The sequence below is a fragment of the Macaca fascicularis genome, chromosome 1, assembly GCF_037993035.2.
Source record: "Macaca fascicularis isolate 582-1 chromosome 1, T2T-MFA8v1.1".
Lineage (NCBI taxonomy): Eukaryota > Metazoa > Chordata > Mammalia > Primates > Cercopithecidae > Macaca > Macaca fascicularis.
Window position 1 is genome coordinate 95,075,361 of NC_088375.1, and position 23,984 is coordinate 95,099,344.

The following is a 23,984-nucleotide window of genomic DNA, read 5'->3' on the forward strand; positions in this document are numbered from 1 at the left end:
TTGGCCCTATAGTCTTCAAAGGGATCCGAAATATCTGTTCTCAGATTCCACAGAAATAAGGCTAGCAAAGAGATCCACGAAATACAGATGTAACTCTGTGAGATGAATTAACAGAACACTAAGCAGTTTCTCAGAAAGTTTCTTTCCATATTTCATCTGAGGTTATTTCCTTTTTCACCATAGCCCTCTATGGGCTTCCAAATATCACTTTGCCAATTCCACAAGAACTGTCTTAGCGAAAGGCTTCTGGAGGGGAAAGCTGTAACTCTGTGAGATGATTTCACAGAACACAAAGAAGTTTCTCAGAAAGCTTCTTTAACTTTGTTATCGGAGGATATTTCCTTTGGCCCTATAGTCTTCAAAGGGATCCGAAATATCTGTTCTCAGATTCCACAGAAATAAGGCTAGCAAAGAGATCCACGAAATACACATGTAACTCTGTGAGATGAATTGACAGAACTCTAAGCAGTTTCTCAGAAAGCGTCTTATCAGATTTCATCTGAGGATATTTCCTTTTTCCCCATAGCCCTCTACGGGCTTCCAAATATCACTTTGCCAATTTCACAAGAACTCTCTTAGCGAAAGGCTTCTTGAGGGGAAAGCTGTAACTCTGTGAGATGATTTCACAGAAGACAAAGAAGTTTCTCAGAAAGCTTCTTTCTCTTTGTTATCGGAGGATATTTCCTTTGGCCCTATAGTCTACAAAGGGATTCGAAATATCTGATCTCAGATTTCACAGAAATAAGTCTAGCAAAGAGATCCACGAAATACAGATGTAACTCTGTGAGATGAATTAACAGAACACTAAGCAGTTTCTCAGAAAGCTTCTTTCCAGATTTCATCTGAGGATATTTCCTTTTTCACCATAGTCCTCTAAGGGCTTCCAAATATCACTTTGCCTATTCCACAAGAACTGTCTTAGCGAAAGGCTTCTTGAGGGGAAAGCTGTAACTCTCTGAGATGATTTCACAGAACACAAAGAAGTTTCTCAGAAAGCTTCTTTCTCTTTGTTATCGGAGGATATTTCCTTTGGCCCTATAGTCTTCAAAGGAATCCGAAATATCTGTTCTCAGATTCCAGAGAAATAAGGCTAGCAAAGAGATCCAGGAAATACAGATGTAACTCTGTGAGATGAATTAACAGAACACTAAGCAGTTTCTCAGAAAGCTTCTTTCCAGATTTCATCAGAGGATATTTCCTTTTTCACCATAGCCCTCTATGGGCTTCCAAATATCACTTTGCCAATTCCACAAGAACTGTCTTAGCGAAAGGCTTCTTGAGGGGAAAGCTGTAACTCTGTGAGATGATTTCACAGAACACAAAGAAGTTTCTCAGAAAGCTTCTTTCTCTTTGTTATCGCAGGATATTTCCTTTGGCCCTATAGTATTCAAAGGGATCCGAAATATCTGCTCTCAGATTCCACAGAAATAAGGCTAGCAAAGAGATCCACGAAATACAGATGTAACTCTGTGAGATGAATTCACAGAACACTAAGCAGTTCCTCAGAAAGCTTCTTTCCAGATTTCATCTGAGGATATTTCCTTTTTCACCATAGCCCTCTAAGAGCTTCCAAATATCACTTTGCCAATTCCACAAGAACTGTCTTAGCGAAAGGCTTCTTGAGGGGAAAGCTGTAACTCTGTGAGATGATTTCACAGAACAGAAAGATGTTTCTCAGAAAGATTCTTTCTCTTTTTTGTCGCAGGATATTTCCTTTGGCCCTATAGTCTTCAAAGGGATCCGAAATATCTGTTCTCAGATTCCACAGAAATAAGGCTGGCAAAGAGATCCACGAAATATAGATGTAACTCTGTGAGATGAATTAACAGAACACTAAGCAGTTTCTCAGAAAGCTGCTTTCCAGATTTCATTTGAGGATATTTCCTTTTTCACCGTAGTCCTCTAAGGGCTTCCAAATATCACTTTGCCAATTCCACAAGAACTGTCTTAGCAAAAGGCTTCTGTAGGGGAAAGCTGTAACTCTGTGAGATGATTTCACAGAACTCAAAGAAGTTTCTCAGAAAGCTTCTTTCTCTTTGTTATCGGAGGATATTTCCTTTGGGCCTATAGTCTTCAAAGGTATCCGAAATATCTGTTCTCAGATTCCACAGAAATAAGGCTAGCAAAGAGATCCACGAAATACAGATGTAACTCTGTGAGATGAATTAACAGAACACTAAGCAGTTTCTCAGAAAGCTTCTTTCCAGATTTCATCTGAGGATATTTCTTTTTTCACCATAGCCCTCTATGGGCTTCCAAATATCACTTTGCCAATTCCACAAGAACTGTCTTAGCGAAAGGCTTCTTGAGGGGAAAGCTGTAACTCTGTGAGATGATTTCACAGAACACAAAGAAGTTTCTCAGAAAGCTTCTTTCTCTTTGTTATCGGAGGATATTTCCTTTGGCCCTATAGTCTTCAAAGGGATCCGAAATATCTGTTCTCAGATTCCACAGAAATAAGGCTAGCAAAGAGATCCAAGAAATACAGATGTAACTCTGTGAGATGAATTAACAGAACACTAAGCAGTTTCTCAGAAAGCTGCTTTCCAGATTTCATTTGAGGATATTTCCTTTTTCACCGTAGCCCTCTAAGGGCTTCCAAATATCACTTTGCCAATTACACAAGAACTGTCTTAGCGAAAGGCTTCTGGAGGGGAAAGCTGTAACTCTGTGAGATGATTTCACAGAACACAAAGAAGTTTCTCAGAAAGCTTCTTTCTCTTTGTTATAGCAGGATATTTCCTTTGGCCCTATAGTCTTCAAAGGTATCCGAAATATCTGTTCTCAGATTCCACAGAAATAAGGCTAGCAAAGAGATCCACGAAATACAGATGTAACTCTGTGAGATGAATTAAAAGAACACTAAGCAGTTTCTCAGAAAGCTTCTTTCCAGATTTCATCTGAGGATATTTCCTTTTTCAACATAGCTCTCTATGGGCTTCCAAATATCACTTTGCCAATTCCACAAGAACTGTCTTAGCGAAAGGCTTCTTGAGGGGAAAGCTGTAACTCTGTGAGATGATTTCACAGAACACAAAGAAGTTTCTCAGAAAGGTTCTTTCTCTTTGTTATCGGAGGATATTTCCTTTGGCCCTATAGTCTTCAAAGGGATCCGAAATATCTGTTCTCAGATTCCACAGAAATAAGGCTAGCAAAGAGATCCACGAAAAACAGATGTAACACTGTGAGATGAATTCACAGAACACTAAGCAGTTTCTCAGAAACTTCTTTCCAGATTTCATCTGAGGATATTTCCTTTTTCACCATAGCCCTCTATGGGCTTCCAAATATCACTTTGCCAATTCCACAAGAACTGTCTTAGGGAAAGGCTTCTTGAGAGGAAAGCTGTAACTCTGTGAGATGATTTCACAGAACACAAAGAAGTCTCTCAGAAAGCTTCTTTCTCTTTGTTATCGGAGGATATTTCCTTTGGCCCTATAGTCTTCAAAGGGATCCGAAATATCTGTTCTCAGATTTCACAGAAATAAGGCTAGCAAAGGGATCCACGAAATACAGATGTAACTCTGTGAGTGGAAGTCACACATCACAGATCAGTTTCTCAGAAAGCTTCTTTCCAGATTTCATCTGAGGATATTTCCTTTTTCACCATAGCCCTCTATGGGCTTCCAAATATCACTTTGCCAATTCCACAAGAACTGTCTTAGCGAAAGGCTTCTTGAGGGGAAAGCTGTAACTCTGTGAGATGATTTCACAGAACACAAAGAAGTTTCTCAGAAAGCTTCTTTCCAGATTTCATCTGAGGATATTTCCTTTTTCACCATAGCCCTCTATGGCCTTCCAAATATCACCTTGCCAATTCCACAAGAACGGTCTTAGCGAAAGGCTTCTTGAGGGGAAAGCTGTAACTCTGTGAGATGATTTCACAGAAGACAAAGAAGTTTCTCAGAAAGCTTCTTTCTCTTTGTTATCGCAGGATATTTCCTTTGACACTATAGTCTTCAAAGGGTTCCGAAATATCTGTTCTCAGATTCCACAGAAATAAGGCTAGCAAAGAGATCCACGAAATACAGAGGTAACTCTGTGAGATGAATTAACAGACCACTAAGCAGTTTCTCAGAAAGCTTCTTTCCAGATTTCATCTGAGGATATTTCCTTTTTCACCATAGCCCTCTATGGGCTTCCAAATATCACTTTGCCAATTCCAGAAGAACTGTCTTAGCGTAAGGTTTCTTGAGGGGAAAGCTGTAACTCTGTGAGATGATTTCACAGAACACAAAGAAGTTTCTCAGAAAGCTTCTTTCTCTTTGTTATCGGAGGATATTTCCTTTGGCCCTATAGTCTTCAAAGGGATCCGAAATATCTGTTCTCAGATTCCACAGAAATAAGGCTAGCAAAGAGATCCACGAAATACAGATGTAACTCTGTGAGATGAATTCACAGAACACTAAGCAGTTTCTCAGAAAGCTTCTTTCCAGATTTCATCTGAGGATATTTCCTTTTTCACCATAGCCCTCTATGGACTTCCAAATATCACTTTGCCAATTCCACAAGTACTGTCTTAGCGAAAGGCTTCTTGAGGGGAAAGCTGTAACTCTGTGAGATGATTTCACAGAACACAAAGAAGTCTCTCAGAAAGCTTCTTTCTCTTTGTTATCGGAGTATATTTCCTTTGGCCCTATAGTCTTCAAAGGGATCCGAAATATCTGTTCTCAGATTCCACAGAAATAAGGCTAGCAAAGGGATCCACGAAATACAGATGTAACTCTGTGAGTGGAAGTCACACATCACAGAGCAGTTTCTCAGAAAGCTTCTTTCCAGATTTCATCTGAGGATATTTCCTTTTTCACCATAGCCCTCTATGGGCTTCCAAACATCACTGCCAATTCCACAAGAACTGTCTTAGCGAAAGGCTTCTTGAGGGGAAAGCTGTTACTCTGTGAGATGATTTCACAGAACACAAAGAAGTTTCTCAGAAAGCTTATTTCTCTTTGTTATCGGAGGATATTTCCTTTGGCCCTATAGTCTTCCAAGGGATCCGAAATATCTGTTCTCAGATTCCACAGAAATAAGGCTGGCAAAGAGATCCACGAAATATAGATGTAACTCTGTGAGATGAATTAACAGAACACTAAGCAGTTTCTCAGAAAGCTGCTTTCCAGATTTCATTTGAGGATATTTCCTTTTTCACCGTAGTCCTCTAAGGGCTTCCAAATATCACTTTGCCAATTCCACAAGAACTGTCTTAGCAAAAGGCTTCTGGAGGGGAAAGCTGTAACTCTGTGAGATGATTTCACAGAACTCAAAGAAGTTTCTCAGAAAGCTTCTTTCTCTTTGTTATCGGAGGATATTTCCTTTGGGCCTATAGTCTTCAAAGGTATCCGAAATATCTGTTCTCAGATTCCACAGAAATAAGGCTAGCAAAGAGATCCACGAAATACAGATGTAACTCTGTGAGATGAATTAACAGAACACTAAGCAGTTTCTCAGAAAGCTTCTTTCCAGATTTCATCTGATGATATTTCTTTTTTCACCATAGCCCTCTATGGGCTTCCAAATATCACTTTGCCAATTCCACAAGAACTGTCTTAGCGAAAGGCTTCTTGAGGGGAAAGCTGTAACTCTGTGAGATGATTTCACAGAACACAAAGAAGTTTCTCAGAAAGCTTCTTTCTCTTTGTTATCGGAGGATATTTCCTTTGGCCCTATAGTCTTCAAAGGGATCCGAAATATCTGTTCTCAGATTCCACAGAAATAAGGCTAGCAAAGAGATCCAAGAAATACAGATGTAACTCTGTGAGATGAATTAACAGAACACTAAGCAGTTTCTCAGAAAGCTGCTTTCCAGATTTCATTTGAGGATATTTCCTTTTTCACCGTAGCCCTCTAAGGGCTTCCAAATATCACTTTGCCAATTACACAAGAACTGTCTTAGCGAAAGGCTTCTGGAGGGGAAAGCTGTAACTCTGTGAGATGATTTCACAGAACACAAAGAAGTTTCTCAGAAAGCTTCTTTCTCTTTGTTATAGCAGGATATTTCCTTTGGCCCTATAGTCTTCAAAGGGATCCGAAATATCTGTTCTCAGATTCCACAGAAATAAGGCTAGCAAAGAGATCCACGAAATACAGATGTAACTCTGTGAGATGAATTAAAAGAACACTAAGCAGTTTCTCAGAAAGCTTCTTTCCAGATTTCATCTGAGGATATTTCCTTTTTCAACATAGCTCTCTATGGGCTTCCAAATATCACTTTGCCAATTCCACAAGAACTGTCTTAGCGAAAGGCTTCTTGAGGGGAAAGCTGTAACTCTGTGAGATGATTTCACAGAACACAAAGAAGTTTCTCAGAAAGGTTCTTTCTCTTTGTTATCGGAGGATATTTCCTTTGGCCCTATAGTCTTCAAAGGGATCCGAAATATCTGTTCTCAGATTCCACAGAAATAAGGCTAGCAAAGAGATCCACGAAAAACAGATGTAACACTGTGAGATGAATTCACAGAACACTAAGCAGTTTCTCAGAAACTTCTTTCCAGATTTCATCTGAGGATATTTCCTTTTTCACCATAGCCCTCTATGGGCTTCCAAATATCACTTTGCCAATTCCACAAGAACTGTCTTAGGGAAAGGCTTCTTGAGAGGAAAGCTGTAACTCTGTGAGATGATTTCACAGAACACAAAGAAGTCTCTCAGAAAGCTTCTTTCTCTTTGTTATCGGAGGATATTTCCTTTGGCCCTATAGTCTTCAAAGGGATCCGAAATATCTGTTCTCAGATTTCACAGAAATAAGGCTAGCAAAGGGATCCACGAAATACAGATGTAACTCTGTGAGTGGAAGTCACACATCACAGATCAGTTTCTCAGAAAGCTTCTTTCCAGATTTCATCTGAGGATATTTCCTTTTTCACCATAGCCCTCTATGGGCTTCCAAATATCACTTTGCCAATTCCACAAGAACTGTCTTAGCGAAAGGCTTCTTGAGGGGAAAGCTGTAACTCTGTGAGATGATTTCACAGAACACAAAGAAGTTTCTCAGAAAGCTTCTTTCCAGATTTCATCTGAGGATATTTCCTTTTTCACCATAGCCCTCTATGGCCTTCCAAATATCACCTTGCCAATTCCACAAGAACGGTCTTAGCGAAAGGCTTCTTGAGGGGAAAGCTGTAACTCTGTGAGATGATTTCACAGAAGACAAAGAAGTTTCTCAGAAAGCTTCTTTCTCTTTGTTATCGCAGGATATTTCCTTTGACACTATAGTCTTCAAAGGGTTCCGAAATATCTGTTCTCAGATTCCACAGAAATAAGGCTAGCAAAGAGATCCACGAAATACAGAGGTAACTCTGTGAGATGAATTAACAGACCACTAAGCAGTTTCTCAGAAAGCTTCTTTCCAGATTTCATCTGAGGATATTTCCTTTTTCACCATAGCCCTCTATGGGCTTCCAAATATCACTTTGCCAATTCCAGAAGAACTGTCTTAGCGTAAGGTTTCTTGAGGGGAAAGCTGTAACTCTGTGAGATGATTTCACAGAACACAAAGAAGTTTCTCAGAAAGCTTCTTTCTCTTTGTTATCGGAGGATATTTCCTTTGGCCCTATAGTCTTCAAAGGGATCCGAAATATCTGTTCTCAGATTCCACAGAAATAAGGCTAGCAAAGAGATCCACGAAATACAGATGTAACTCTGTGAGATGAATTCACAGAACACTAAGCAGTTTCTCAGAAAGCTTCTTTCCAGATTTCATCTGAGGATATTTCCTTTTTCACCATAGCCCTCTATGGACTTCCAAATATCACTTTGCCAATTCCACAAGTACTGTCTTAGCGAAAGGCTTCTTGAGGGGAAAGCTGTAACTCTGTGAGATGATTTCACAGAACACAAAGAAGTCTCTCAGAAAGCTTCTTTCTCTTTGTTATCGGAGGATATTTCCTTTGGCCCTATAGTCTTCAAAGGGATCCGAAATATCTGTTCTCAGATTCCACAGAAATAAGGCTAGCAAAGGGATCCACGAAATACAGATGTAACTCTGTGAGTGGAAGTCACACATCACAGAGCAGTTTCTCAGAAAGCTTCTTTCCAGATTTCATCTGAGGATATTTCCTTTTTCACCATAGCCCTCTATGGGCTTCCAAACATCACTGCCAATTCCACAAGAACTGTCTTAGCGAAAGGCTTCTTGAGGGGAAAGCTGTTACTCTGTGAGATGATTTCACAGAACACAAAGAAGTTTCTCAGAAAGCTTCTTTCTCTTTGTTATCGGAGGATATTTCCTTTGGCCCTATAGTCTTCCAAGGGATCCGAAATATCTGTTCTCAGATTCCACAGAAATAAGGCTGGCAAAGAGATCCACGAAATATAGATGTAACTCTGTGAGATGAATTAACAGAACACTAAGCAGTTTCTCAGAAAGCTGCTTTCCAGATTTCATTTGAGGATATTTCCTTTTTCACCGTAGTCCTCTAAGGGCTTCCAAATATCACTTTGCCAATTCCACAAGAACTGTCTTAGCAAAAGGCTTCTGGAGGGGAAAGCTGTAACTCTGTGAGATGATTTCACAGAACTCAAAGAAGTTTCTCAGAAAGCTTCTTTCTCTTTGTTATCGGAGGATATTTCCTTTGGGCCTATAGTCTTCAAAGGTATCCGAAATATCTGTTCTCAGATTCCACAGAAATAAGGCTAGCAAAGAGATCCACGAAATACAGATGTAACTCTGTGAGATGAATTAACAGAACACTAAGCAGTTTCTCAGAAAGCTTCTTTCCAGATTTCATCTGAGGATATTTCTTTTTTCACCATAGCCCTCTATGGGCTTCCAAATATCACTTTGCCAATTCCACAAGAACTGTCTTAGCGAAAGGCTTCTTGAGGGGAAAGCTGTAACTCTGTGAGATGATTTCACAGAACACAAAGAAGTTTCTCAGAAAGCTTCTTTCTCTTTGTTATCGGAGGATATTTCCTTTGGCCCTATAGTCTTCAAAGGGATCCGAAATATCTGTTCTCAGATTCCACAGAAATAAGGCTAGCAAAGAGATCCAAGAAATACAGATGTAACTCTGTGAGATGAATTAACAGAACACTAAGCAGTTTCTCAGAAAGCTGCTTTCCAGATTTCATTTGAGGATATTTCCTTTTTCACCGTAGCCCTCTAAGGGCTTCCAAATATCACTTTGCCAATTACACAAGAACTGTCTTAGCGAAAGGCTTCTGGAGGGGAAAGCTGTAACTCTGTGAGATGATTTCACAGAACACAAAGAAGTTTCTCAGAAAGCTTCTTTCTCTTTGTTATAGCAGGATATTTCCTTTGGCCCTATAGTCTTCAAAGGGATCCGAAATATCTGTTCTCAGATTCCACAGAAATAAGGCTAGCAAAGAGATCCACGAAATACAGATGTAACTCTGTGAGATGAATTAAAAGAACACTAAGCAGTTTCTCAGAAAGCTTCTTTCCAGATTTCATCTGAGGATATTTCCTTTTTCAACATAGCTCTCTATGGGCTTCCAAATATCACTTTGCCAATTCCACAAGAACTGTCTTAGCGAAAGGCTTCTTGAGGGGAAAGCTGTAACTCTGTGAGATGATTTCACAGAACACAAAGAAGTTTCTCAGAAAGGTTCTTTCTCTTTGTTATCGGAGGATATTTCCTTTGGCCCTATAGTCTTCAAAGGGATCCGAAATATCTGTTCTCAGATTCCACAGAAATAAGGCTAGCAAAGAGATCCACGAAAAACAGATGTAACACTGTGAGATGAATTCACAGAACACTAAGCAGTTTCTCAGAAACTTCTTTCCAGATTTCATCTGAGGATATTTCCTTTTTCACCATAGCCCTCTATGGGCTTCCAAATATCACTTTGCCAATTCCACAAGAACTGTCTTAGGGAAAGGCTTCTTGAGAGGAAAGCTGTAACTCTGTGAGATGATTTCACAGAACACAAAGAAGTCTCTCAGAAAGCTTCTTTCTCTTTGTTATCGGAGGATATTTCCTTTGGCCCTATAGTCTTCAAAGGGATCCGAAATATCTGTTCTCAGATTTCACAGAAATAAGGCTAGCAAAGGGATCCACGAAATACAGATGTAACTCTGTGAGTGGAAGTCACACATCACAGATCAGTTTCTCAGAAAGCTTCTTTCCAGATTTCATCTGCGGATATTTCCTTTTTCACCATAGCCCTCTATGGGCTTCCAAATATCACTTTGCCAATTCCACAAGAACTGTCTTAGCGAAAGGCTTCTTGAGGGGAAAGCTGTAACTCTGTGAGATGATTTCACAGAACACAAAGAAGTTTCTCACAAAGCTTCTTTCCAGATTTCATCTGAGGATATTTCCTTTTTCACCATAGCCCTCTATGGCCTTCCAAATATCACCTTGCCAATTCCACAAGAACGGTCTTAGCGAAAGGCTTCTTGAGGGGAAAGCTGTAACTCTGTGAGATGATTTCACAGAAGACAAAGAAGTTTCTCAGAAAGCTTCTTTCTCTTTGTTATCGCAGGATATTTCCTTTGACACTATAGTCTTCAAAGGGTTCCGAAATATCTGTTCTCAGATTCCACAGAAATAAGGCTAGCAAAGAGATCCACGAAATACAGAGGTAACTCTGTGAGATGAATTAACAGACCACTAAGCAGTTTCTCAGAAAGCTTCTTTCCAGATTTCATCTGAGGATATTTCCTTTTTCACCATAGCCCTCTATGGGCTTCCAAATATCACTTTGCGAATTCCAGAAGAACTGTCTTAGCGTAAGGTTTCTTGAGGGGAAAGCTGTAACTCTGTGAGATGATTTCACAGAACACAAAGAAGTTTCTCAGAAAGCTTCTTTCTCTTTGTTATCGGAGGATATTTCCTTTGGCCCTATAGTCTTCAAAGGGATCCGAAATATCTGTTCTCAGATTCCACAGAAATAAGGCTAGCAAAGAGATCCACGAAATACAGATGTAACTCTGTGAGATGAATTCACAGAACACTAAGCAGTTTCTCAGAAAGCTTCTTTCCAGATTTCATCTGAGGATATTTCCTTTTTCACCATAGCCCTCTATGGACTTCCAAATATCACTTTGCCAATTCCACAAGTACTGTCTTAGCCAAAGGCTTCTTGAGGGGAAAGCTGTAACTCTGTGAGATGATTTCACAGAACACAAAGAAGTCTCTCAGAAAGCTTCTTTCTCTTTGTTATCGGAGGATATTTCCTTTGGCCCTATAGTCTTCAAAGGGATCCGAAATATCTGTTCTCAGATTCCACAGAAATAAGGCTAGCAAAGGGATCCACGAAATACAGATGTAACTCTGTGAGTGGAAGTCACACATCACAGAGCAGTTTCTCAGAAAGCTTCTTTCCAGATTTCATCTGAGGATATTTCCTTTTTCACCATAGCCCTCTATGGGCTTCCAAACATCACTGCCAATTCCACAAGAACTCTCTTAGCGAAAGGCTTCTTGAGGGGAAAGCTGTTACTCTGTGAGATGATTTCACAGAACACAAAGAAGTTTCTCAGAAAGCTTCTTTCTCTTTGTTATCGGAGGATATTTCCTTTGGCCCTATAGTCTCAAAGGGATCCGAAATATCTGTTCTCAGATTCCACAGAGATAAGGCTAGCAAAGAGATCCACGAAATACAGATGTAACTCTGTGAGATGAATTAACAGAACACTAAGCAGTTCCTCAGAAAGCTTCTTTCCAGATTTCTTCTGAGGATATTTCCTTTTTCACCATAGCCCTGTATGGGCTTCCAAATATCACATTGCCAATTCCACAAGAACTATCTTAGCGAAAGGCTTCTTGAGGGGAAAGCTGTAACTCTGTGAGATGATTTCACAGAACACAAAGAACTTTCTCAGAAAGCTTCTTTCTCTTTGTTATCGGAGGATATTTCCTTTGGTCCTATAGTCTACAAAGGGATTTGAAATATCTGATCTCAGATTTCACAGAAATAAGTCTAGCAAAGAGATCCACGAAATACAGATGTAACTCTGTGAGATGAATTAACAGAACACTAAGCAGTTTCTCAGAAAGCTTCTTTCCAGATTTCATCTGAGGATATTTCCTTTTTCACCATAGTCCTCTAAGGGCTTCCAAATATCACTTTGCCTATTCCACAAGAACTGTCTTAGCGAAAGGCTTCTTGAGGGGAAAGCTGTAACTCTGTGAGATGATTTCAGAGAACACAAAGAAGTTTCTCAGAAAGGTTCTTTCTCTTTGTTATCGGAGGATATCTCCTTTGGCCCTATAGTTTTCAAAGTGATCCGAAATATCTGTTCTCAGATTCCACAGAAATAAGGCTAGCAAAGAGATCCACGAAATACAGATGTAACTCTGTGAGTGGAAGTCACACATCACAGAGCAGTTTCTCAGAAACCTTCTTTCCAGATTTCATCTGAGGATATTTCATTTTTCACCATAGCCCTCTAGGGGTTGCAAATATCACTTTGCCAATTCCACAAGAACTGTCTTAGCGAAAGGCTTCTTGAGGGGAAAGCTGTAACTCTCTGAGATGATTTCACAGAACACAAAGAAGTTTCTCAGAAAGCTTCTTTCTCTTTGTTTTCGGAGGATATTTCCTTTGGCCCTATAGTCTTCAAAGGGATCCGAAATATCTGTTCTCAGATTCCACAGAAATAAGGCTAGCAAAGAGATCCACGACATAGAGATGTAACTCTGTGAGATGAATTCACAGAACACTAAGCAGTTTCTCAGAAAGCTTCTTTCCAGATTTCATCTGAGGATATTTCCTTTTTCACCATAGCCCTCTATGGGCTTCCAAATATCACTTTGCCAATTCCAGAAGAACTGTCTTAGCGAAAGGCTTTTTGAGGGGAAAGTTGTAACTCTGTGAGATGATTTTACAGAACACAAAGAAGTTTCTCAGAAAGCCTCTTTCTCTTTGTTATCGGAGGATATTTCCTTTGGCCCTATAGTCTTCAAAGGGATCCGAAATATCTGTTCTCAGATTCCACAGAAATAAGGCTAGCAAAGAGATCCACGAAATACACATGTAACTCTGTGAGATGAATTAACAGAACTCTAAGCAGTTTCTCAGAAAGCGTCTTATCAGATTTCATCTGAGGATATTTCCTTTTTCACCATAGCCCTCTATGGGCTTCCAAATATCACTTTGCCAATTCCACAAGAACTCTCTTAGCGAAAGGCTTCTTGAGGGGAAAGCTGTAACTCTGTGAGATGATTTCACAGAACACAAAGAAGTTTCTCAGAAAGCTTCTTTCTCTTTGTTATCGGAGGATGTTTCCTTTGGCCGTATAGTCTTCAAAGGGATCCGAAATATCTGTTCTCAGATTCCACAGAAATAAGGCTAGCAAAGAGATCCACGAAATACAGATGTAACTCTGTGAGTGGAAGTCACACATCACAGAGCAGTTTCTCAGAAAGCTTCTTTCCAGATTTCATCTGAGGATATTTCCTTTTTCACCATAGCCCTCTATGGGCTTCCAAATGTCACTTTGCCAATTCCACAAGAACTGTCTTAGCGAAAGGCTTCCTGAGGGGAAAGCTGTAACTCTGTGAGATGATTTCACAGAACACAAAGAAGTTTCTCAGAAAGCTTCTTTCTCTTTGTTATAGCAGGATATTTCCTTTGGCCCTATAGTCTTCAAAGGGATCCGAAATATCTGTTCTCAGATTCCAGAGAATTAAGGCTAGCAAAGAGATCCACGAAATACAGATGTAACTCTGTGAGATGAATTAACAGAACACTAAGCAGTTTTTCAGAAAGCTTCTTTCCAGATTTCATCTGAGGTTATTTCCTTTTTCACCATCGCCCTCTATGGGCTTCCAAATATCACTTTGCCAATTCCACAAGAACTGTCTTAGCGAAAGGCTTCTTGAGGGGAAAGCTGTAACTCTGTGAGATGATTTCACAGAACACAAAGAACTTTCTCAGAAAGCTTCTTTCTCTTTGTTATCGGAGGATATTTCCTTTGGTCCTATAGTCTACAAAGGGATTTGAAATATCTGATCTCAGATTTCACAGAAATAAGTCTAGCAAAGAGATCCACGAAATACAGATGTAACTCTGTGAGATGAATTAACAGAACACTAAGCAGTTTCTCAGAAAGCTTCTTTCCAGATTTCATCTGAGGATATTTCCTTTTTCACCATAGTCCTCTAAGGGCTTCCAAATATCACTTTGCCTATTCCACAAGAACTGTCTTAGCGAAAGGCTTCTTGAGGGGAAAGCTGTAACTCTGTGAGATGATTTCAGAGAACACAAAGAAGTTTCTCAGAAAGGTTCTTTCTCTTTGTTATCGGAGGATATCTCCTTTGGCCCTATAGTTTTCAAAGTGATCCGAAATATCTGTTCTCAGATTCCACGGAAATAAGGCTAGCAAAGAGATCCACGAAATACAGATGTAACTCTGTGAGTGGAAGTCACACATCACAGAGCAGTTTCTCAGAAACCTTCTTTCCAGATTTCATCTGAGGATATTTCATTTTTCACCATAGCCCTCTAGGGGTTGCAAATATCACTTTGCCAATTCCACAAGAACTGTCTTAGCGAAAGGCTTCTTGAGGGGAAAGCTGTAACTCTCTGAGATGATTTCACAGAACACAAAGAAGTTTCTCAGAAAGCTTCTTTCTCTTTGTTTTCGGAGGATATTTCCTTTGGCCCTATAGTCTTCAAAGGGATCCGAAATATCTGTTCTCAGATTCCACAGAAATAAGGCTAGCAAAGAGATCCACGACATAGAGATGTAACTCTGTGAGATGAATTCACAGAACACTAAGCAGTTTCTCAGAAAGCTTCTTTCCAGATTTCATCTGAGGATATTTCCTTTTTCACCATAGCCCTCTATGGGCTTCCAAATATCACTTTGCCAATTCCAGAAGAACTGTCTTAGCGAAAGGCTTTTTGAGGGGAAAGTTGTAACTCTGTGAGATGATTTTACAGAACACAAAGAAGTTTCTCAGAAAGCCTCTTTCTCTTTGTTATCGGAGGATATTTCCTTTGGCCCTATAGTCTTCAAAGGGATCCGAAATATCTGTTCTCAGATTCCACAGAAATAAGGCTAGCAAAGAGATCCACGAAATACACATGTAACTCTGTGAGATGAATTAACAGAACTCTAAGCAGTTTCTCAGAAAGCGTCTTATCAGATTTCATCTGAGGATATTTCCTTTTTCACCATAGCCCTCTATGGGCTTCCAAATATCACTTTGCCAATTCCACAAGAACTCTCTTAGCGAAAGGCTTCTTGAGGGGAAAGCTGTAACTCTGTGAGATGATTTCACAGAACACAAAGAAGTTTCTCAGAAAGCTTCTTTCTCTTTGTTATCGGAGGATGTTTCCTTTGGCCGTATAGTCTTCAAAGGGATCCGAAATATCTGTTCTCAGATTCCACAGAAATAAGGCTAGCAAAGAGATCCACGAAATACAGATGTAACTCTGTGAGTGGAAGTCACACATCACAGAGCAGTTTCTCAGAAAGCTTCTTTCCAGATTTCATCTGAGGATATTTCCTTTTTCACCATAGCCCTCTATGGGCTTCCAAATGTCACTTTGCCAATTCCACAAGAACTGTCTTAGCGAAAGGCTTCCTGAGGGGAAAGCTGTAACTCTGTGAGATGATTTCACAGAACACAAAGAAGTTTCTCAGAAAGCTTCTTTCTCTTTGTTATAGCAGGATATTTCCTTTGGCCCTATAGTCTTCAAAGGGATCCGAAATATCTGTTCTCAGATTCCAGAGAATTAAGGCTAGCAAAGAGATCCACGAAATACAGATGTAACTCTGTGAGATGAATTAACAGAACACTAAGCAGTTTTTCAGAAAGCTTCTTTCCAGATTTCATCTGAGGTTATTTCCTTTTTCACCATCGCCCTCTATGGGCTTCCAAATATCACTTTGCCAATTCCACAAGAACTGTCTTAGCGAAAGGCTTCTTGAGGGGAAAGCTGTAACTCTGTGAGATGATTTCACAGAACACAAAGAACTTTCTCAGAAAACTTCTTTCTCTTTGTTATCGGAGGATATTTCCTTTGGCCCTATAGTCTTCAAAGGGATCCGAAATAGCTGTTCTAAGATTCCACGGAAATAAGGCTAGCAAAGAGATCCACGAAATACAGATGTAACTCTGTGAGATGAATTAACAGAACACTAAGCAGTTTCTCAGAAAGCTTCTTTCCAGATTTCATCTGAGGATATTTCCTTTTTCACCATAGCCCTCTATGGGCTTCCAAATATCACTTTGCGAATTCCACAAGAACTGTCTTAGCGAAAGGCTTCTGGAGGGGAAAGCTCTAACTCTGTGAGATGATTTCACAGAACCGAAAGAAGTTTCTCAGAAAAATTCTTTCTCTTTGTTATCGCAGGATATTTCCTTTGGCCCTATAGTCTTCAAAGGGATCCGAAATATCTGTTCTCAGATTCCACAGAAATAAGGCTAGCAAAGAGATCCACGAAATACAGATCTAACTCTGTGAGATGAATTAACAGAACACTAAACAGTTTCTCAGAAAGCTTCTTTCCAGATTTCATCTGAGGATATTTCCTTTTTCACCATAGCCCTCTATGGGCTTCCAAATATCACTTTGCCAATTCCACAAGAACTGTCTTAGCGAAAGGCTTCTTGAGGGGAAAGCTGTAACTCTGTGAGATGATTTCACAGAACACAAAGAAGTTTCTCAGAAAGCTTCTTTCTCTTTGTTATCGGAGGATATTTCCTTTGGCCCTATAGTCTTCAAAGGTATCCGAAATATCTGTTCTCAGATTCCAGAGAAATAAGGCTAGCAAAGAGATCCACGAAATACAGATGTAACTCTGTGAGATGAATTAACAGAACACTAAGCAGTTTCTCAGAAAGCTTCTTTCCAGATTTCATCTGAGGATATTTCCTTTTTCACCATAGCCCTCTATGGGCTTCCAAATGTCACTTTGCCAATTCCACAAGAACTGTCTTAGCGAAAGGCTTCCTGAGGGGAAAGCTGTAACTCTGTGAGATGATTTCACAGAACACAAAGAAGTTTCTCAGAAAGCTTCTTTCTCTTTGTTATAGCAGGATATTTCCTTTGGCCCTATAGTCTTCAAAGGGATCCGAAATATCTGTTCTCAGATTCCAGAGAATTAAGGCTAGCAAAGAGATCCACGAAATACAGATGTAACTCTGTGAGATGAATTAACAGAACACTAAGCAGTTTTTCAGAAAGCTTCTTTCCAGATTTCATCTGAGGTTATTTCCTTTTTCACCATCGCCCTCTATGGGCTTCCAAATATCACTTTGGCAATTCCACAAGAACTGTCTTAGCGAAAGGCTTCTTGAGGGGAAAGCTGTAACTCTGTGAGATGATTTCACAGAACACAAAGAAATTTCTCAGAAAGCTTCTTTCTCGTTGTTATCGGAGGATATTTCCTTTGGCCCTATAGTCTTCAAAGGGATCCGAAATATCTGTTCTCAGATTCCACAGAAATAAGGCTAGCAAAGAGATCCACGAAATACAGATGTAACTCTGTGAGTGGAAGTCACACATCACAGAGCAGTTCCTCAGAAAGCTTCTTTCCAGATTTCTTCTGAGGATATTTCCTTTTTCACCATAGCCCTGTATGGGCTTCCAAATATCACATTGCCAATTCCACAAGAACTATCTTAGCGAAAGGCTTCTTGAGGGGAAAGCTGTAACTCTGTGAGATGATTTCACAGAACACAAAGAACTTTCTCAGAAAGCTTCTTTCTCTTTGTTATCGGAGGATATTTCCTTTGGTCCTATAGTCTACAAAGGGATTTGAAATATCTGATCTCAGATTTCACAGAAATAAGTCTAGCAAAGAGATCCACGAAATACAGATGTAACTCTGTGAGATGAATTAACAGAACACTAAGCAGTTTCTCAGAAAGCTTCTTTCCAGATTTCATCTGAGGATATTTCCTTTTTCACCATAGTCCTCTAAGGGCTTCCAAATATCACTTTGCCTATTCCACAAGAACTGTCTTAGCGAAAGGCTTCTTGAGGGGAAAGCTGTAACTCTGTGAGATGATTTCAGAGAACACAAAGAAGTTTCTCAGAAAGGTTCTTTCTCTTTGTTATCGGAGGATATCTCCTTTGGCCCTATAGTTTTCAAAGTGATCCGAAATATCTGTTCTCAGATTCCACAGAAATAAGGCTAGCAAAGAGATCCACGAAATACAGATGTAACTCTGTGAGTGGAAGTCACACATCACAGAGCAGTTTCTCAGAAACCTTCTTTCCAGATTTCATCTGAGGATATTTCATTTTTCACCATAGCCCTCTAGGGGTTGCAAATATCACTTTGCCAATTCCACAAGAACTGTCTTAGCGAAAGGCTTCTTGAGGGGAAAGCTGTAACTCTCTGAGATGATTTCACAGAACACAAAGAAGTTTCTCAGAAAGCTTCTTTCTCTTTGTTTTCGGAGGATATTTCCTTTGGCCCTATAGTCTTCAAAGGGATCCGAAATATCTGTTCTCAGATTCCAAAGAAATAAGGCTAGCAAAGAGATCCACGACATAGAGATGTAACTCTGTGAGATGAATTCACAGAACACTAAGCAGTTTCTCAGAAAGCTTCTTTCCAGATTTCATCTGAGGATATTTCCTTTTTCACCATAGCCCTCTATGGGCTTCCAAATATCACTTTGCCAATTCCAGAAGAACTGTCTTAGCGAAAGGCTTTTTGAGGGGAAAGTTGTAACTCTGTGAGATGATTTTACAGAACACAAAGAAGTTTCTCAGAAAGCCTCTTTCTCTTTGTTATCGGAGGATATTTCCTTTGGCCCTATAGTCTTCAAAGGGATCCGAAATATCTGTTCTCAGATTCCACAGAAATAAGGCTAGCAAAGAGATCCACGAAATACACATGTAACTCTGTGAGATGAATTAACAGAACTCTAAGCAGTTTCTCAGAAAGCGTCTTATCAGATTTCATCTGAGGATATTTCCTTTTTCACCATAGCCCTCTATGGGCTTCCAAATATCACTTTGCCAATTCCACAAGAACTCTCTTAGCGAAAGGCTTCTTGAGGGGAAAGCTGTAACTCTGTGAGATGATTTCACAGAACACAAAGAAGTTTCTCAGAAAGCTTCTTTCTCTTTGTTATCGGAGGATGTTTCCTTTGGCCGTATAGTCTTCAAAGGGATCCGAAATATCTGTTCTCAGATTCCACAGAAATAAGGCTAGCAAAGAGATCCACGAAATACAGATGTAACTCTGTGAGTGGAAGTCACACATCACAGAGCAGTTTCTCAGAAAGCTTCTTTCCAGATTTCATCTGAGGATATTTCCTTTTTCACCATAGCCCTCTATGGGCTTCCAAATGTCACTTTGCCAATTCCACAAGAACTGTCTTAGCGAAAGGCTTCCTGAGGGGAAAGCTGTAACTCTGTGAGATGATTTCACAGAACACAAAGAAGTTTCTCAGAAAGCTTCTTTCTCTTTGTTATAGCAGGATATTTCCTTTGGCCCTATAGTCTTCAAAGGGATCCGAAATATCTGTTCTCAGATTCCAGAGAATTAAGGCTAGCAAAGAGATCCACGAAATACAGATGTAACTCTGTGAGATGAATTAACAGAACACTAAGCAGTTTTTCAGAAAGCTTCTTTCCAGATTTCATCTGAGGTTATTTCCTTTTTCACCATCGCCCTCTATGGGCTTCCAAATATCACTTTGCCAATTCCACAAGAACTGTCTTAGCGAAAGGCTTCTTGAGGGGAAAGCTGTAACTCTGTGAGATGATTTCACAGAACACAAAGAACTTTCTCAGAAAACTTCTTTCTCTTTGTTATCGGAGGATATTTCCTTTGGCCCTATAGTCTTCAAAGGGATCCGAAATAGCTGTTCTAAGATTCCACGGAAATAAGGCTAGCAAAGAGATCCACGAAATACAGATGTAACTCTGTGAGATGAATTAACAGAACACTAAGCAGTTTCTCAGAAAGCTTCTTTCCAGATTTCATCTGAGGATATTTCCTTTTTCACCATAGCCCTCTATGGGCTTCCAAATATCACTTTGCGAATTCCACAAGAACTGTCTTAGCGAAAGGCTTCTGGAGGGGAAAGCTCTAACTCTGTGAGATGATTTCACAGAACCGAAAGAAGTTTCTCAGAAAAATTCTTTCTCTTTGTTATCGCAGGATATTTCCTTTGGCCCTATAGTCTTCAAAGGGATCCGAAATATCTGTTCTCCGATTCCACAGAAATAAGGCTAGCAAAGAGATCCACGAAATACAGATCTAACTCTGTGAGATGAATTAACAGAACACTAAACAGTTTCTCAGAAAGCTTCTTTCCAGATTTCATCTGAGGATATTTCCTTTTTCACCATAGCCCTCTATGGGCTTCCAAATATCACTTTGCCAATTCCACAAGAACTGTCTTAGCGAAAGGCTTCTTGAGGGGAAAGCTGTAACTCTGTGAGATGATTTCACAGAACACAAAGAAGTTTCTCAGAAAGCTTCTTTCTCTTTGTTATCGGAGGATATTTCCTTTGGCCCTATAGTCTTCAAAGGTATCCGAAATATCTGTTCTCAGATTCCAGAGAAATAAGGCTAGCAAAGAGATCCACGAAATACAGATGTAACTCTGTGAGATGAATTAACAGAACACTAAGCAGTTTCTCAGAAAGCTTCTTTCCAGATTTCATCTGAGGATATTTCCTTTTTCACCATAGCCCTCTATGGGCTTCCAAATGTCACTTTGCCAATTCCACAAGAACTGTCTTAGCGAAAGGCTTCCTGAGGGGAAAGCTGTAACTCTGTGAGATGATTTCACAGAACACAAAGAAGTTTCTCAGAAAGCTTCTTTCTCTTTGTTATAGCAGGATATTTCCTTTGGCCCTATAGTCCTCAAAGGGATCCGAAATATCTGTTCTCAGATTCCAGAGAATTAAGGCTAGCAAAGAGATCCACGAAATACAGATCTAACTCTGTGAGATGAATTAACAGAACACTAAACAGTTTCTCAGAAAGCTTCTTTCCAGATTTCATCTGAGGATATTTCCTTTTTCACCATAGCCCTCTATGGGCTTCCAAATATCACTTTGCCAATTCCACAAGAACTGTCTTAGCGAAAGGCTTCTTGAGGAGAAAGCTGTAACTCTGGGAGATGATTTCACAGAACACAAAGAAGTTTCTCAGAAAGCTTCTTTCTCTTTGTTATCGGAGGATGTTTCCTTTGGCCGTATAGTCTTCAAAGGGATCCGAAATATCTGTTCTCAGATTCCACAGAAATAAGGCTAGCAAAGAGATCCACGAAATACAGATGTAACTCTGTGAGTGGAAGTCACACATCACAGAGCAGTTTCTCAGAAATCTTCTTTCCAGATTTCATCTGAGGATATTTCCTTTTTCACCATAGCCCTCTATGGGCTTCCAAATATCACTTTGCCAATTCCACAAGAACTGTCTTAGCGAAAGGCTTCTTGAGGGGAAAGCTGTAACTCTGTGAGATGATTTCACAGAACACAAAGAAGTTTCTCAGAAAGCTTCTTTCTCTTTGTTATCGGAGGATGTTTCCTTTGGCCGTATAGTCTTCAAAGGGATGCGAAATATCTGTTCTCAGATTCCACAGAAATAAGGCTAGCAAAGAGATCCACGAAATTCAGATGTAACTCTGTGAGTGGAAGTCACACATCACAGAGCAGTTTCTCAGAAAGCTTCTTTCCAGATTTCATCTGAGGATATTTCCTTTTTCACCATAGCCCTCTATGGGCTTCCAAATGTCACTTTGCCAATTCCACAAGAACTGTCTTAGCGAAAGGCTTCCTGAGGGGAAAGCTGTAACTCTGTGAGATGATTTCACAGAACACAAAGAAGTTTCTCAGAAAGCTTCTTTCTCTTTGTTATAGCAGGATATTTCCTTTGGCCCTATAGTCTTCAAAGGGATCCGAAATATCTGTTCTCAGATTCCAGAGAATTAAGGCTAGCAAAGAGATCCACGAAATACAGATGTAACTCTGTGAGATGAATTAACAGAACACTAAGCAGTTTTTCAGAAAGCTTCTTTCCAGATTTCATCTGAGGTTATTTCCTTTTTCACCATCGCCCTCTATGGGCTTCCAAATATCACTTTGCCAATTCCACAAGAACTGTCTTAGCGAAAGGCTTCTTGAGGGGAAAGCTGTAACTCTGTGAGATGATTTCACAGAACACAAAGAACTTTCTCAGAAAACTTCTTTCTCTTTGTTATCGGAGGATATTTCCTTTGGCCCTATAGTCTTCAAAGGGATCCGAAATTGCTGTTCTAAGATTCCACGGAAATAAGGCTAGCAAAGAGATCCACGAAATACAGATGTAACTCTGTGAGATGAATTAACAGAACACTAAGCAGTTTCTCAGAAAGCTTCTTTCCAGATTTCATCTGAGGATATTTCCTTTTTCACCATAGCCCTCTATGGGCTTCCAAATATCACTTTGCGAATTCCACAAGAACTGTCTTAGCGAAAGGCTTCTGGAGGGGAAAGCTCTAACTCTGTGAGATGATTTCACAGAACCGAAAGAAGTTTCTCAGAAAAATTCTTTCTCTTTGTTATCGCAGGATATTTCCTTTGGCCCTATAGTCTTCAAAGGGATCCGAAATATCTGTTCTCAGATTCCACAGAAATAAGGCTAGCAAAGAGATCCACGAAATACAGATCTAACTCTGTGAGATGAATTAACAGAACACTAAACAGTTTCTCAGAAAGCTTCTTTCCAGATTTCATCTGAGGATATTTCCTTTTTCACCATAGCCCTCTATGGGCTTCCAAATATCACTTTGCCAATTCCACAAGAACTGTCTTAGCGAAAGGCTTCTTGAGGAGAAAGCTGTAACTCTGGGAGATGATTTCACAGAACACAAAGAAGTTTCTCAGAAAGCTTCTTTCTCTTTGTTATCGGAGGATATTTCCTTTGGCCCTATAGTCTTCAAAGGGATCCGAAATATCTGTTCTCAGATTCCACAGAAATAAGGCTAGCAAAGAGATCCACGAAATACAGATGTAACTCATTGAGATGAATTAACAGAACACTAAGCAGTTTCTCAGAAAGCTTCTTTCCAGATTTCATCTGAGGATATTTCCTTTTTCACCATAGCCCTCTATGGGCTTCCAAATATCACTTTGCGAATTCCACAAGAACTGTCTTAGCGAAAGGCTTCTGGAGGGGAAAGCTCTAACTCTGTGAGATGATTTCACAGAACCGAAAGAAGTTTCTCAGAAAAATTCTTTCTCTTTGTTATCGCAGGATATTTCCTTTGGCCCTATAGTCTTCAAAGGGATCCGAAATATCTGTTCTCAGATTCCACAGAAATAAGGCTAGCAAAGAGATCCACGAAATACAGATGTAACTCTGTGAGATGAATTAACAGAACACTAAACAGTTTCTCAGAAAGCTTCTTTCCAGATTTCATCTGAGGATATTTCCTTTTTCACCATAGCCCTCTATGGGCTTCCAAATATCACTTTGCCAATTCCACAAGAACTGTCTTAGCGAAAGGCTTCTTGAGGAGAAAGCTGTAACTCTGGGAGATGATTTCACAGAACACAAAGAAGTTTCTCAGAAAGCTTCTTTCTCTTTGTTATCGGAGGATATTTCCTTTGGCCCTATAGTCTTCAAAGGGATCGGAAATATCTGTTCTCAGATTCCACAGAAATAAGGCTAGCAAAGAGATCCACGAAATACAGATGTAACTCATTGAGATGAATTAGCAGAACACTAAGCAGTTTCTCAGAAAGCTTCTTTCCAGATTTCATCTGATGATATTTCCTTTTTCACCATAGCCCTCTATGGGCTTCCAAATATCACTTTGCCAATTCCACAAGAACTGTCTTAGAGAAAGGCTTCTTGAGGGGAAAGCTGTAACTCTGTGAGATGATTTCACAGAACACAAAGAAGTTTCTCAGAAAGCTTCTTTCTCTTTGTTATCGGAGGATATTTCCTTTGGACCTATAGTCTTCAAAAGGATCCGAAATATGTGTTCTCAGATTCCACAGAAATAAGGCTAGCAAAGAGATCCACGAAATACAGATGTAACTCTGTGAGATGAATTAACAGAACACTAAGCAGTTTCTCAGAAAGCTTCTTTCCAGATTTCATC